General features: G+C 44.1%; 1 protein-coding gene across 1 annotated transcript in view; it reads right to left on the bottom strand.

The window, feature by feature from the left end:
• LOC121566230 (septin-4) overlaps positions 1 to 12,885 on the bottom strand; it is a 63,540-nt gene that overhangs the window by 19,875 nt on the left and 30,780 nt on the right. The window lies entirely within an intron of this gene.

Below are 12,885 nucleotides of genomic sequence, written 5' to 3' on the forward strand. Positions count from 1 at the left end.
ACAGCTGTGCTCCACAACGCACACACAGATGTTGTGCATGTGCATAATGCATGCATGTTCATCCACGTGTACACACACACACACACGTCACTAATGGTCAAACTGTCAGGAAGGAAGAGTTTAATTTAAGCACAGCTCATCCCTTAGTGCTCATACAGGCTGCAGGCGCCCCATGCTCCGGCACCGCTCTCTGCCCCCGTCCAACCCCTCTCTAACCCCCCTAGCCTCTCAGCTGGCAGTACCAGGGCCAGAGTGGTACTGCAGCGGGGCAGAAGAGTCTTTCCAGTGTGTGTGTGTGTACATGTCACATGCATCTGTGAGGAGACAGGGCATACTGCACAAAAGGGATGCACACACTCAAATACTTTTTTAATTGGAAGATCCATAAAATACATGTACGCAATGTGGATACAATGCACACACACACACACACACAAAGAGGCTTTAGTCAGTCACCGTACTGGGCCACAGTACAAAGAGTTCCCATAATCTGGCTGGGAGGCTACGCATCGCTTGCCCAGTAATAAATCACTCATTCTTAGGGAAGTAGGTTTTTGCGATTACGCTATTCCATCCCATTTTACAGCGAGGTTTAAAGTCGAATGAATGGGCACAGCAGAAAGACTGAGCCGCATACATTTTCTCAGTCTTTTGTAATGCTTTTGTAAAGACAGTCCAGGACTGAAATAAGCAGGAACATGCTTCTCTCAGTTCGGCAGCAGTCAGACTGAGATGGTCTCATAGGCTTAACCAGAGTCATTGTCCTAAATACGTAGATTAAGAAGCACAACACCTCTGGGTTTCAGCTAATTTGAGAGAGAGAGAGAGATGGGAGTCAGACGATACACATTCATCTTCCTTTGACAGATATGCTGTGAGGAATTCACACAGTCAGCCTCTGGGAGGAAAGTCTGGATTACTGTAGACCACTACCAGATCCAGATCCCAATCTATAGGATCATCACTGTCAGCGACCAACATATAGACAGTATCCCCTTATACAGACCATACAGTATGGTAGAAATCCGCTAAGATCCTGTAAAGCTGTGAGAAATATGCAGGGCTGGCTAGAGGGAGAGTGAAGGGGACATTCCCATTTCCACGCAGACTGGAGTGCCATACCCAGTTTCCTGTGGTGTCAATACTACTTCCTGTAGTATTGAAAGTCTGTTGAAAGGAGTCCAGGTCCCGTATTCACGAAGCATCTTAAGAGTGCTGATCACCGTCTGCCCTCTTATTCATTATGATTTAACAGGCTGAACTGATCCTAGATCAGCATTCCTACTCTAAGACACTTTGTGAATATGAGCCCTGGTTCTCTCTAATACTCTCTCATCAGGGACTGATAATCAGGATTGTCTGAAGGAGCTGACAACATGCCCCAAGAGATGGGATGACACACACACACACACACACACAGCTCAGACAGACTAGACAACACTATAATAAACCTCTGTCTTTGGAGGCTCTGCCGGATCATATTCCCAAACATCATTAAAATGCCTGGCTTCTCCCAGTTTACATTGTAGGGTCATCCGGCATGGGGCCAGAGGGGCCAGAATGGCTTCCTTGATGATAAAACTACTATTCACAGACAGACAGGATATATGCTACTGGAACTCCCAAGTCCCAAAAATGGCCTCCGCCTGTTTGTGACAAGCACAGCCTGGTTTCCTAATTGGAACAGTAGGGAAAAAGTCAGATGTAAATCAAATTTACTGTGTAAACTTTTGGTCAACAGACCTTTGTCAATTGGAAGACAAATGAGATAGGAAAACACATGGTTGCTCCAACTGTGCTCCTGTGTCTGAGGCACGTAGCACTGTAGATACTCGGTTCATTGACTCATCAGCCCGTGATGATCCTCAGACTCCCCTGGATACCACACTGACACCAGAGTGAGCTGGCAGATGGAGGGTGGCGCCATCTGGTGCCTTCCACATGGAACAGCTTGACACACACACGAAAGTGACGACAACCCCACATCATAAAATAACAGCTGATGCCAAAAGGCACCCACTGTGTTTGTTATAAATAGCAGAGCTTCATTGCATCACACTAGTGGGACAATAATTGTAATGCACACAGCGATCTAACTGTGAACACACACAGAAATGCTACTGCCCTGTAGACAAGGACAACTAGCACCCCAAGCATGTTTCATCATGTGATGTGTGTGTGACAGGGTCTCTCTCTAGGGGTAGGGCAGCTATCACTGCAACCTGGCTCTTATGAAGCCAGGCTAGGCCATGCCAAATAGGCTCAGAAGGCACTGATATTCTCCACTGAGGTTAATTCAGGACAGGAAACGCATTACGAGAATATCTCAGCACCAAGGCTGGTGACTGAAAACATGTTGCAGAATCTAACAGCTTTCACCAAACTCCCACATAACCAGTTATCTACCGCCTCTGCAGGAACAAAAACATCAGTTCACAGCAGCCCTAGCCCCCACATGAGGAGAAGTCGTTAGTGCTGAACCTACACTTCCTACACTTCCTCCTCCATTCAATTAAGGTCCTTTATCTGACCCAGCTAAATGTTCCTGTTTGATCCAGGCTGCACAAGCAGCATTCCTCGACCCTCTGTTTTGTTTTATCCTCGACAAGCCGGTGCGGAGAAACAATCGGTTTGTGAGGTCGTGGAAAGGAGGTGTTCCGTCAGAGGGCTGAGGAAACGAAAGGTAGAGGCCATCAGAGATGAAGAGAGGGAGGGAGAGATGGATGGATGGAAGGAGACCTCCTATAATCAAATGCTTAGCTCCGACACCCAGTATACATTCCAGAGGAAACACAGTGCCAAAGTGGGAAGAAATAAAACACGGCACATGACCTCATGTCTTTCAATGTGTTTCTTCCCTCTAATGCTCAGTTGGATAGTTATCTATGAAAGCAAGGTCCTTTAGATGGATGCAGGCTTCTGGATAGTTCCCGCTAGGCAATAATAAACCACAAAATTCCAGACACCGCACCACAACCAGTGTGCCTACCCAGTCCCTGCAGTGAGTGTAGCATTGGATGGCACTCCTTCTCCTGTGCAGGGTTGGTCAGTGTGGCTCCTGTCATCCATTCATACCTCCTCTGACCTCCACAACATGTCACTGCCCGAAATGGGCTCTCTCTCGCTCTCATTCGACAGGAACTCATGGTGGGCAAGCACAGAGCCAAATTATACCTCTACACGGTAGAGCTGTGATTTCCAGCAAGGCAAAAGGCTGGCTGGGCTGTTTTTAGCTGCTTTATTTTGCTGACGTCTCAAGAGAGGGAGCTAATATGGAATGAGCAGAGAAAGGACACACACACACACACACACACACACACACACACACACACACACTACTGTATAATAGGCCAATTATAGTTGGCCATTTGAACTGTATTCGTTATGAGTCTGTTATTTAAAATATTTATATATTTTTGTTGCTGTTTACACTCTTCTGTGTTCCATTTTGTTGCATGTCCCATCCAATGCTGCGGGTTAAGAAAACAGCACAGCAATCACAACTGCTCCATTAGCAGAAGCATGAACACTGTGCTGCTAACCAGTGGCCTCACAGCATTAAGCCTTTGAAGCTTTTCTTATCATAAAAATTCTCTCACACAAATTGCAGGCATACGGTATTCATACACATATGAGAATGTCTTCATAAATCTTTTGAAATTATATTTAACATCAGTTACAGAAGCCAAGCTGAACAAAGGTCTGCGTTTCCATTTATCTATAAATAAATGGTCCTGAATTATCCCCGTCCCTACACCTTTGGCAGAGACCTGGGACCTTCAATCAGACTACTGCTTTACCATTCACTCTACTCTCACCCATTTAGCCAAAGCTGAGGAAACCAGAGATTATTACGTCTATTGGTTTTCAATGACCCCCGGATCACTGTAAAGTTTAAACTGCAGCTGGATAATTACTTTCAACTTCAGACCGAGAACAAAGCATTGTAAACCTGCATGGGAAGGTATTGTTAATGTCTATCTAGCTAGCTAGGGTCTGTTAGTACCCAAACAGCGATGTTGCTGTTTATCTAGACTAGCTAGGGCTGTTGTACCCAAGTACTGCAGGTCTGCTGTACCCAAACAGTGGAGGAAGAGAAAATATGCAGCCCAGACGACAGACACCTGAGACTGCAAATAACCACGTCAGACAAAACAATGTATGAACATCTGGTTAGTAGCCGGGCTGTGAACTGAGTTTTGCCCCGTGAGAGCTAGGTCGGTGTGTGAAACTGTGGACTATTCCTAAATTATTCCAGCCAGCCTGTCTGTCCTCCTCATTACATGAATATAATACCACCTTGTGTGATCTCAAGCTCCAAAATTAGGCCTTATCAAAATGTTGACTCTAAAGAGGGGCCAGGGGAAAATTAGGACTGATGGTTGCCGTTGGACACAATGTTGACATTGTGTGGTGAGCAGATTCAATAAGGGGGTGGGGTTATGTCAGCGTCTGGACTTCCTGTCTTGCTCAGTAGAGGAAGGTCTCGTCTAAATGAACTGAAGAACAACAGGTATCTAGACATCCCTAACTTTATCAACAGTATAGTAACAACACTAGATGGCAACTTTTAGTTTGGCTAAATTGAAAACAAAGCCTGTGGTTTTCTACAGGGAGTGAAGGTGATGCATATTAGTTTCTAAAGGTTCGGATTATTCCTCAATGGGTGACATTATATGCTTATTAATCTCATCCCTGTCATACGTGAAGGTTGTACCTGATGACCCAGCATGCTGGCTTGTCTGACCACACATATCTCTCATTGAATAAATAATCGTATTTGTGGGTCACCCAACCCCTACTAAAGCACTCTTATTAAAAATGCTTTCCAGGACCAGTATCCATTTCTGCAGTAATGTAACTCTGCAAAGTACCAGTCATCCTGTCCTATTACACAGCTGCATGGAAAGACGGACGCTCAGCAGTAGCTAGACGTACAGTAGCCTAGTTATGATAGAACACGTCTGGAGAGGGAATCTGCACTTTTGCGTTTCTCTATTATGAATGTTGTTCTTTTCCCTGGTATGGCCAGCGCCCCTCCCTCAGTGTATCCTCTCACCGATTATCCCATTATGTCATTAGAGAGAGCTGAGAGATGAGCCCAGATCAGTCTTCTGAAGGCCCGGCCCGTCAGGGGGGCAGGTGAGGTCCTTATTACAACATTGTGAGGTGCTTATTACCACTTAATACCAGTTTATTGGCTTTCTCACCTTCTATTAGAATTAGGCATGCTAGAGTACTTTAATAAACTACAAATCACACTGTAGGTCCGTAGTAAAACGGTTTGGAACGGAAAATGAAGATCTGTGTTCTTATTCGACAAATTCAGGTAGTACATCCCGTTTCACTTTGGTTCAAAAGGTATTCTATCTACTAAACTCAATCCACATTGTGGATCTCCAAGAGGAACAGATAAGAATCCCTGGCAGTGTTTTGTGTCTTGCCGCTGCACACAAAAATAGTTTAGGATTCAGAGCCACACCTTGTCCCTTGACATAGTCTGTCTGTATGGGCCAGTGTGCTCTGTCTCGGTCTCTGCTGTGCTAGCAGCCTCTTCCAGTGAATCAACACACTGACTACATAGACAACTACCATCTCTCATTTCAATTTTTACAAGACAGGCTGTCAACTCTAGAAAGGAGGAAAGGATTTTAAGAAGAAGGACACTCCAAGGAGACAGGAAGAAAATGCTTATATTAGAATGGAATCCGTGGGATAGTTTTACTCAAGGGTCTAAATCCTTTAGTCTTAAATGGGCACGTTGTAGAACAGATCCCTTATCTGTAGACCAGGGCTGCTCAATGTCAGGGGGCCAAAACACTTCCGGCTTTCATCGTCCCCTTCTAATAAGTGACTATTTCAGACCTGGGACACCAGGTGAGTGCAATTAACTACCAGGTAAAAACAAAACCAGGAGTATTTTGGCCCTTCAGGACCGGAATTGAACAGCCCTCTTATAGACAATGATGGTAACAGCCTGTGATATGCAAGATAATGTAATAATATTAGGGTTGAGACGATATTTGATTCAATCGAATATTGTGATATTTGACATTGACGATATATCGTGAAGTGCAAGACGATTATATTAATATGCAAGACTACACTATTTGAACTTTACAAATCAAAATGGTGAAGTTTTATCAGTTAGGCTGTATCAATATGTTGAAAATGAAGTCTAAATGAATTAACTAAGCCTAATTATTTCGCCATACTAAGATTAATGAAGTTGTGACTATAATATCGTAAATAAGCACACAAATTGCACAGACTGGATTGATTTAGTGATTAACGGCGCAAAACGATTATATTGGATATCGCGATATTTGGAGTAGCATATCGTAGAAGAGGTCACCCAAAATATCGCCCAGCCCTAAATAATATAGCACACAAACACTCATATGCACCCACATTGAAAATGAAAAACATTTTCAGTTCACAGGAAGACTGAATGTCCCTTGGGATTTTGGTTAACAGGCACAGAGAATAGAAGGGTTAAATACACCTAATGGTAGTTTCTCTCTCAGGAATGGGTCTCAGCCTGTTTGGAATGCCTGCCTACTAGAGAGCCATAGAGGATACAGTCTACATACAGTGCAGCGGTGAACAACACTGTATGTCCTCATATAGTACACTAAGTAAGGCCAGAGAAATCAAAGTAAAGGCAAAAATATAACAAAAGTTCAAATCAGTTCATATAATATTGACTTTGGTGTATGACCAAAAGACCGCAGATTGCAGAGCTTTCCAGGTAGATTCAGATTGGCTCAGCCAGCAGAGCGGGCAGCCGGGCACGTGCCAGCCTGTGAACTTGGACTGGGTGCACAGAGTCTCTCTCTCTCTGCATATCTCAATGGGCGAGTTCCAATGTGAGGAAATACTTGGTTTGGAGATTAAAGCGATTTGTCTCTGGTGTTAGTGATTCTTGCCTTTCCTCTGTTCATAAGACAACACCTGAACGCTACAGCCTAGTAGTAGAGATGTGCAAAGTCTTGAACGCACACATACACACGCATGTACGCAGGCGGACACAAACTTCCTCCAGATAAGAACGGGGCAGAACTAAAACAGATGCTGGGATAAGAGAACTTGAAAAGCTCAGTCTCTGCCTCTCCAAACACTCCATAACAGCTTCTCCCTGAACAGCCCTTCTGACTCAAACCAACTGCCATTAGCTCAGAGCATTTCATAGAAATACTAAACAAGTGCTAATAATGATATGCTCATTCATATAAACAGCAAAATGTGTGTGCTCAATGGGCTGAATTGCTCAATGAATAGCCTAACATGAGCTCATAATATAGCTGATTTCTAATGACACAATATTCAGTTGTACAGCTACCTCCATTTAGCGTAGTAATTTAACACGCAGTCATGTGGACTCATTAACACAGACTCACCCAGTCCCTAACACAATTACAGTCAAATCCAGATCCAATAACTGATATGTCAAGTATAAAAAGGTGTGACGTCCTGCGTGTTCCATCTTGTTTTGAACCGGTCACTCATCCCCCCTGCCCTCAGACCTCCAGCTTCCTGCCGCCCCTCCTGGGTCATCTGCCTAGCGACTGAACACGTTCATGGTTCGTCTCCCAGGCGACCGGGGGTTATGTCCATAACGATGTGAGTGACGTTCCTCAGCCTGTGATGAGGCTGTTGGAGTCTATGATTGACAGGTCAGACATCACACACACACACACACACACACACTCTCCTGGCTTGTGTGATTGACAGGTCAGACACCACAAGATGTATCCCCCTGGCGACAGCCATTATGAAGCTGTTAGCATAATAAGCAACAGGGCTCTAGTCCAATCCTCCCCTGACCTTTATGTAGTCACAGTCTTAGTAAAGACACCAGGCTCAGACCTGTAGTAGAGACTCCAGGGTCTTTTACTTAAGACAAAGCAGTGACATTTCAGCTGTAAGTCAGATGCTAAAGACCTCAGGGTATTGGCCTGCTAAGCCTTCACTGGGGAACAGTCCTAACATCTGGAGTCTGGGCTTCACCTGTGACTAACCAACTGGAACATTATCCCAAGCTTATGGCCCTAGCCAGCAGTCAATATGTTGTTAATTTCATGCTCTTTTATTTTGTGACTGGACAAGCAATATCCTGACCTGTACCCAGAGGAGTTTGTTTTCTATGTGCATTCTTCAGACATTGTTGAACATGCAGATTCATATAATACTAATAGTAATTTGGCCTACTACTTTTGTCCTACTTCTGGGCCACTTTTCCTCACAGTAGGCGGGTGGGGTCCTCTAGGGAGGGGCATCTTTGGCCTGGCCGGGTCTTTCATATGGACCAAGGCTAATTTTCCACTTCCTCTCCTCATCTCTCCTTCCGTCCCGTTCTCCTCATCAGCCCATCAGAGTGGCAGTAAACTGTAAACACTGATCTACAGTAGACCACTCCACTAACATCAGAGAACCAATATACAAAAAGCCATATGGAAAAACACACATATAAAGAATGCATGCCAACCAACACACTCTTGCAGAGAAACACACGTTACACTTGAAACGATCTACAACTGATAAAGGATTTATAGGGCATTAATAGACGACACTTGAAGACTTGGTATCTGTATCGCATCTGTAGTGGTCATGAATTTATGTAAAATTCCACCACGCACACACCCTCAAGCGTACCAAGTTACCAGCTCCTGCACTAAAAGGTTAATGATCCATTCTCCTCACCCAACCCTTAACCTCTAAACGGCTTACTAACAGCTGGGAACATTCATCAGACTGCCATATAACAATCAGGTAGCCGCAAACGAACAATGTCCCTTTGACCTTAGTTTTAAAACAAGTACCCAAAACACACAGACTGACCAGTCATAATGTGACACACGAGCCATGTATGGTTCATGTTAGGTTCGATCTCCACACTTCAGCATGGTCCTGTTCCCTGCTGTTAGGCAGGCTGAATGAATCACAGACAGAAACAGAGACAAGCAGTTAAACATCTTTCCAGCTGATAGGTCAGAGCTAGCTTTGTAAACAGCAGCAGGTTAAATAGCTGCAGCAACAGCACCTAGCCCCTCCTCCCCTCCCCTGTAGCCTAGCTTAGTTACTTACCATGCTGCAGACTGCCGAAGCTCACTCACACACACACGGACTCACACGCACTCACATAGTGCTTCAGTCCACAAAAGGGACAGTGAGCCGCTCCAGGAATCTTCTGCACCGCTACCTAGTCTATCATGAGCGAGCATGTACGCGCGCACACACGCACACACACACACACACACACACACTAGGGCTGGGTGATATGGCCTAAAAGTCATATCTCAAATTTTTTTTCAAACTTATGGGCGATTCACTATATATACATACACTACCGGTCAAAAGTTTTAGAACACCTACTCATTCAAGGGTTTTTCTTTATTTGTACCATTTTCTACATTGTAGAATAATAGTGAAGACATCAAAACTATGAAATAACACATATGGAATCATGTAGTAACCAAACAAGTGTTAAACAAATCACTTTTCAATTAACAGGTGTGCCTTCTTAAAAGTTAATTTGTGGAATTTATTTCCTTCTTAATGCGTTTGAGCCAATCAGTTGTGTTGTGACAAGGTAGGGGGGGATACAGAAGATAGCCCTATTTGGTAAAAGACCAAGTCCATATTCTGGCAAGAACAGCTCAAATAAGCAAAGAGAAACGACAGTCCATCATTACTTTAAGACATGAAGGTCAGTCAATACTGAACATTTCAAGAACTTCTTCAAGTGCAGTCGCAAAAGCCATCAAGCACTATGATGAAACTGGCTCTCATGAGGACCGCCACAGGAATGGAAGACCCAGAGTTACCTCTGCTGCAGAGGATAAGTTCATTAGAGTTACCACCCTCAGAAATTGCAGGCCAAATAAATGCTTCAGAGTTCAAGTAACAGACACATCTCAACATCAACTGTTCAGAGGGGACTGTGTAAATCAGGCCTTCATGGTCGAAAAGCTGCAAAGAAACCACTACTAAAGGACACCAATAAGAAAAAAAGAGACTGCTTGGGGCAAGAAACACAAGCAATGGACATTAGACCGGTGGAAATGTGTCCTTTGGTCTGGAGTCCAAATTTGAGATTTTTGGTTCAAACCGCCATGTCTTTGTGAGACGCGGTGTGGGTGAACGGATGATCTCCACATGTGTAGTTCCCACCGTAAAGCATGGAGGAGGAGGTGTTATGGTTTGGGGGTGCTTTGCTGGTGACAGTGTCTGTGATTTATTTAGAATTCAAGGCACACTTAACCAGCATGGCTACCACAGCATTCTGCAGCGATACGCCATCCCATCTGGTTTGGGCTTAGTGGGACTATAATTTGTTTTTCAACAGGACAACGACCCAATACACCTCCAGGCTGTGTAAGGGCTATTTGACCAAGAAGGAGAGTGATGATGCTGCATCAGATGACCTGGCCTCCACAATCCCCCGACCTCAACGAAATTGAGATGGTTTGGGATGAGTTGGGCCGCAGAGTGAAGGAAAAGCAGCCAACAAGTGCTCCGCATATGTGGGAACTCCTTCAAAACCATTGGAAAAGCATTCCAGGTGAAGCTGGTTGAGAGAATGCCAAGAGTGTGCAAAGCTGTCATCAAGGCAAAGGGTGGCTATTTGAAGAATCTCAAATATATTTTGATTTGTTTAACACTTTTTTGGTTACTACATGATTCCAAATTTGTTATTTCATAGTTTTGATGTCTTCACTATTATTCTACAATGTAAAAAGAAAGAAAAACCCTTGAATGAGTAGGTATGTCCAAACTTTAGACTGGTACTGTATATTGCCCAGCCCTAACACACCGTGCTGGATAGCTAGTGCTGTGGGAAATCAAGCTGCCTATACAGTGCTTATCGAGAGAGAGAAGAGGAGAGGAGAGAGCGAGCTCTGGGATGAGGGATCAAGCTTGACCCAGTACAATAGACTTCAGGAAATGCCATCAGAAGCTGGGAACTCCAGGCAGAGTGCAGAGCAGACTGAGGATGTGGCTACAGGGAAGGAGGAGAGAGAGGGGCTACCGGAGGGTCTGTCTGAGGAAACTACACACCACCATCCACCAACAACATAAGGGTCCACCATCAAATCTTACGTTGAGATCTCCATGCACAGATACAGAGCTAGAGAGAGGGGCTATAGGAGGGTCTGAGGAAACTAAAAACATAAAAGCCCCCAATAACTTCAGGGTCAAATCGTACCCTGATCTCCATATCTCCATGCATAAATCTGACATATCCACATTTACATCAATGCTTGATTTGTGGGAAAGGTCAAGGTATGCATGAGGATTCAAACCTTTAGTGTGGAAAGTCAGTCGCAGATGTCCAATGATTTTCAGGTTGACTCTTTAATCCACACAGAACAGAACAGTTCCCTATAGACAGGTTTTTCCACTTAATGTAGGAGCAGGCAGAGATAGCCAATGATGTCATTGTACGGAGTTTAAAGATCTGGTTAAACTATGGCATGGCATTCCTTGAAATGTATGTGGATTGAAGACCAATCGTTAAAAATGGTTGAGAGATTGAACAATGGTTCTTCTCGCTTCAGCTGATCCCACTCTAGACTCTGGTAGTACAGTTTTATGAACTGTTGAAAGACCGGGACAGGGTAATAAAGTGGTGTTTTTGAGGACCGGGGTCACCAGACACTGCTAATACATCACACTCAGCGTCGACTACTGTGGTCGTAGATCTGAGCAGAGCGCCTTAACCTCACCTCCAGTTTGTTTGTTGAGCTAACTGGTCTGGTAGACCAGAGGCCCTGTTTGGGTACATGCAGTGGGGCATGATGGTATTTACTCAGGCCTGCCTGGTCATAACCTCATACACACACACTCACACCACCATTCACTCTATGTCTTACACGCACTCACAACCACACGGACACACACACGACAGTAGGGTTGTCATGATACCAGTATTGCGATATACAATACCCCATTTTCCTTGGCAAAAAGGAAAACACAAAGCAGACTAAACTCTTTGGTCCTTTAAATAAAAACTACTGTATGTAACATGTGTGCTATAGCTTGGAAAATAAACATGTGATTCTGGCTGCTTGTTTTCCTACAGGACAGTGAAACACCCTTAGGGTTAGTACAAACACTCTTGATAGTCAGTATAACTACCCATTAGCTCTTTCAGCAAAACTCTCAAACTGTACCCTGAAATGACTGTGTGTGTGCTATGTCTTACGTAAATACATTTCACTTGTGCTGTTCTTCATCAATGAGCTTTTACAATCCATGCACCATTTCTTCAATGTTTTCTTCAATGAATCATTCATTAAGATAAAACAGAGAAAGGAAGAAGGCACAGAATGTGAGAGACAGGGATTGAACGCTTATCACACACACACACACACGAGAGGTATTACAGTGCGCCAGGAGAAGGAGGGGAGCCAGCGAGAAGCCTGGCATTCAACAGGACCACATACAGGGTGACATTTACACACCTCCAGGGGCCAAAGCCATACATGCACAATAATTAAGGGCCCAGGGGGTCCGTCCAACTACATACATGTGGAGAAAAAAATGAATAGACTATGATTAGATATCTGGCAGAAACAGCTTTTAAGACATCAATCTTCTGAGAGTATCAGCTCTCAACTTCAGTGACTCGCTGCTTATCAGATAGATCATTGTGTCTATCAAGCACAGAGAAACTCGAACTGGCTGTGTGATACAGTGATATACTTACTCTCATTCAGCTTTCAAGTCAATAACACTTTTAGTTAGAAAATACATCCTTTCTTTAAAAGGTTTGGAACAGTTGATTTTCCAAGTGAGCATCAAAGCATAGACATTGGTTCCAAGCAGGACCTTTGTGGACATCCAAAGCAGAGTCACAAAACCCTGCTCTGACTAGTTGCC

This window comes from Coregonus clupeaformis, unplaced genomic scaffold (assembly GCF_020615455.1).
Source record: "Coregonus clupeaformis isolate EN_2021a unplaced genomic scaffold, ASM2061545v1 scaf0035, whole genome shotgun sequence".
NCBI classification, from domain to species: domain Eukaryota; kingdom Metazoa; phylum Chordata; class Actinopteri; order Salmoniformes; family Salmonidae; genus Coregonus; species Coregonus clupeaformis.